This window comes from Parasteatoda tepidariorum, chromosome 5 (genome assembly GCF_043381705.1).
Source record: "Parasteatoda tepidariorum isolate YZ-2023 chromosome 5, CAS_Ptep_4.0, whole genome shotgun sequence".
In the NCBI taxonomy this organism is placed as follows: domain Eukaryota; kingdom Metazoa; phylum Arthropoda; class Arachnida; order Araneae; family Theridiidae; genus Parasteatoda; species Parasteatoda tepidariorum.
In genome coordinates, this window is record NC_092208.1 from 42300624 (window position 1) to 42304500 (window position 3877).

The 3877-nt window shown below is 32.6% G+C and overlaps 1 protein-coding gene across 1 annotated transcript in view; it reads left to right on the top strand.

Moving 5' to 3' along the window:
- Nucleotides 1-3877, top strand: part of LOC107437496 (CKLF-like MARVEL transmembrane domain-containing protein 7) — a 22330-nt gene that overhangs the window by 16106 nt on the left and 2347 nt on the right. The window lies entirely within an intron of this gene.

Sequence of the window (3877 nt, forward strand, 5' to 3'; positions counted from 1 at the left end):
ATTGAAAAAGAAATGCATGTTGGATATATATATATATATATGTATATATATCACCGACGCAATTCTGAGTTTACGATGATCAATGTTGAACTCCGTATCCTTGTCATTTTGAACCCGAACCAGAAGACAAGAAAACTCCTGGATCAAGCATTAGGGAAAGCTAGCCTTCGTGGTGAACTTTTTAATGGAACTAAAATGTATTTGCGTAACACGGAGAGAAAAAACACGAAATCCTCCCATGGTTAGCCCGATGCAGAGAAAAAACATGAAATCCTCCCATGGTTAGCCCGATGCAAGGGGATACTAACCCATGATCCATATACCAATGTGGGTATTCTACGTCAGCACTGTGGTCGGGCGCAAGCCGTGCACAGAATTCGTATTAACCAGCCACCGCAGGGATTTGAATATGGGTTAACTCAGTGGGAGGCAAACGCTTTAATCCCTTTGTAAAGTAAAGCTATAGTGTGCCATCATCATAATTCGAGACCTCATGAGAATTTGGTGCCCAGCCAAAATCTTTTACGGTCTTAATAGGATGTAAAAACACGTCCACCATATTCTCCAGATTTATAACCTTTGGAATATTTCTTTTTCTGGTTTCTAATAAATATTTTACTTAGCATAAACTTCACTTCAAATTAGGATTTGATACACGATCTAGATTACTATCTTTTTAATGAGCAAAGATCAAAATTTTTATTTGCGTGAGAGATCATGCTACTGCAGATAAGGTGGCTCGATATATTTGACCGGAATGGTTCAATGAAATATTTATGCATCATAAGGAAATATCGTCCTTTATTTTCAGAAAAAAATGCTTAAGAAATAAATTGTAAAAGAAGTAGACCCATATCAGGAAATAGAATGTCATTTTTTTTTTTTACATATTTTTGAAGTTAACCCTTAGACACTGAAGCTTTTTATACATATTTTTCATACTTCTTTCATTATTTTGTATTAATTTAAATCAAAATTAGTGAAGAATACCATATTGAGCATTTTAATAATTTTTGATTATGAAATACAGCGTGAGACCAAGGTGCCTTTTCTGCGCTAAAGGAAAAATCTTCCAAACACTGCTCACTTCCAAACAATATTTTTTTCAAATTTGAATTTATTTGCAGTTATTTAGATCTAAGAGAAACAGTTATTCGTCATTAAAATTTCTTGAATTTACAAAATTAATTATTGATAATTTTTTTGAAAATGAATAAATAAAAAAATTTCAAACTATTTTTTTTTGGATTTTATATTTTGCTACAAATATAATTCCGATAGTCTACCAAAATTTTTTAGTAACTGTTAGACTGTTTTTACAATTAAAAAATACCAAAATACATTTTAATTCGTAATTAGAGGTTCAGAATAAACATAAATATATAGAGACCCCGAGGTCCTCTCCGTGTAAAGGTTAAGTCGAAAGTTACGTTTAGTTAGTCCTATATACGCAAGACACAATGAAAAAATTTAATATCCCTATAAATTTTTTCCAAAAATAAATTTTTTTGTACTCAAATGGAAGCTAAACTGTAAAGCGAGAAATATGCATTGTAATCATCAGTGTATCGTTTGCTTTTTCTTATAATAATCTTCAATCGTTTTAATTTTCTCATAAATTTTATTTTTCTCTGAATTTCTACTATTTTTCGTAAGTGTTCTGTATTTGATGTTTCATGTTATTATATTGTTTGTTCCGTCTTCAAAACTGGCAGATGTTTTATGAGCTTCATTTTCGATGTTTGATTCCACTTGCTCACTTTACATTGATGCTTAAAATTTCTAAATACTTAAATTGGGAACTACATTCAGAGAAATCTTTTGCGTTTCAGTTATCTATTCTGTTATGATTTTTTTTTATAGCGTTTAAATACATTTGGTGAGTAACATACCAGAATCAGTACGATTTTAATCGTTTTTTCTACCTTAGATTATGATTGTTACATTTTAAATGATGAATTTCTGCTCAAAAACTGATTACTGTTATTTTTAATATTTTTATGAAAATGAATCAAATTTATTGAAAAATTTGCCCTCATATTTAATAAAAAGTGTAGTACATATTCCAACTATCATTTCTAGATAACATGTTTATAAAGACAAAATACATAATTTATGCTAGAATTTCTCCAAACATATATAATTTTTTTTGAAAAATAACGGTAGTAGCTAAAATGAAAACTATCCGTTATACGTGATTACGAGATGTGTTCCACAACGGAGAGTATTGTTATCTCAGCTGGGATTGGCAAGTATAGGCAATAGTATAGGTTTTTTCTCGGGGACCACATTAATGAAGCGAAATCAACGTAGGGGATCTCCCTGGTCAAGCGATATCGCTCGTCAAAAGCTGTGCAAAGCATGGAGGTAGCGGGTTCGAATCCCGCCGTTACCCTGAATGTATCTTCGTGCTGTCATTCTCTTCATTGTGCCATCTGTCCTTCTATTTGACAAAAGTTTATAGCCCACAAGCCTGCAAATGTGTGTCAATCCAGTAAACCAATAAAACAGCGAAGGGACGCGCCTTTTGTAATGTCTGCATTCATTACCATAAAAATCAATAATTATAGATAAAATTAAATATTTTTTCCCCAATGCCCACCTGGAGAGTGACCTTTCATCATACAGGCATCTGATAGGCAGATTTGTTGGCCACTCTTTCAGGGGCACCATATTAGGTGGACCAATGTTGCTCCCTCAGTAAGGACAGATAGTACAGAGAATGAAAGAACATCCATGCCTTGATTCAAACCCAGAACCTTTCTAAAGCAAGGTCAGTTCCCTGACCCCGACACTGGCCGGCCGGCATAAAATTAAATATAATAAATATAAAATTTAGTAATAGTATAATTTAATCGCAAATAAGAAAGTAAAATCAATTTTAAAATTATTTTTCTATTTTGTTTTGTTTTGAAAATAAGATTGAGATTCTCTCAACTGCATGTTTCTATGTTTATCTTATTAATTTATCTGTTCTTGTTGATGTTTGTTCTTTATTCTCGTCTCACCTCATATTAATTTGTGACCTATATTGTACTCTTTCTTACAAGGATTCTAAAAATACATATTAAGGGTTGACAATAATGAACATTCCGAAAAAAATCTGTTGGCGAAACAAAGAGGTCGTTCGATTATTCAAAAAATTCATGCGAAGGTATGAGATGAATAACCCTTAAGTAAGAGATTAAATTTCAATTACCAGAAAAAATTACTTTATGAATTGAAAAAAATATTTAAATTGAAAAAGAAATGCATGTTGGAAAAAGACATCTTACGAAAGCATTGAGGAGATCGCTATTTGGATATTTGCGCTGACAAAAGTAAAAAGTCCAAAAGCCTCTAAAAATATGTTAACATAGTAATTAAGTGAGCTTTCACACAATATGTCTCAATCGCTTGTTAAGAAAAAAAGGGGGGGATATGCATTTTAAATTACTCTCCTTATTGAGGTCATACGATTTCTTATTTCCCTTAGTTGAAAAACTTTTCATAAGAATTATTTCTAAAAAAATGCCAGCGTTTGAGTTTTTGAATCTATTTTTAACAGGAAGAAGTAGTAGTTGCATTTTATTTACATCGTACTAGAGCCCCACAATGGGCTATCAGCAACAGTCTGAGAAACATCCCAGATGATGATTCGATGACTCGATCACAATTTTGATCTTCTGCAGATTGGATGGCTCCTCTGCTTTGGTAGACTGATAACCTGTGCTGAAAGTCGAGTATTTCACGGTAGAACAATTTAACGAGGTCCGATACTCCCCACCTTTAGTCCATTCGCAGACTGACCAAAGTTGTCACCCACAAGCTCACTGACAGCAGTCAGTGAGCAGGTGGGATATATATATATAATACATACCAGAATCAGTACGATTTA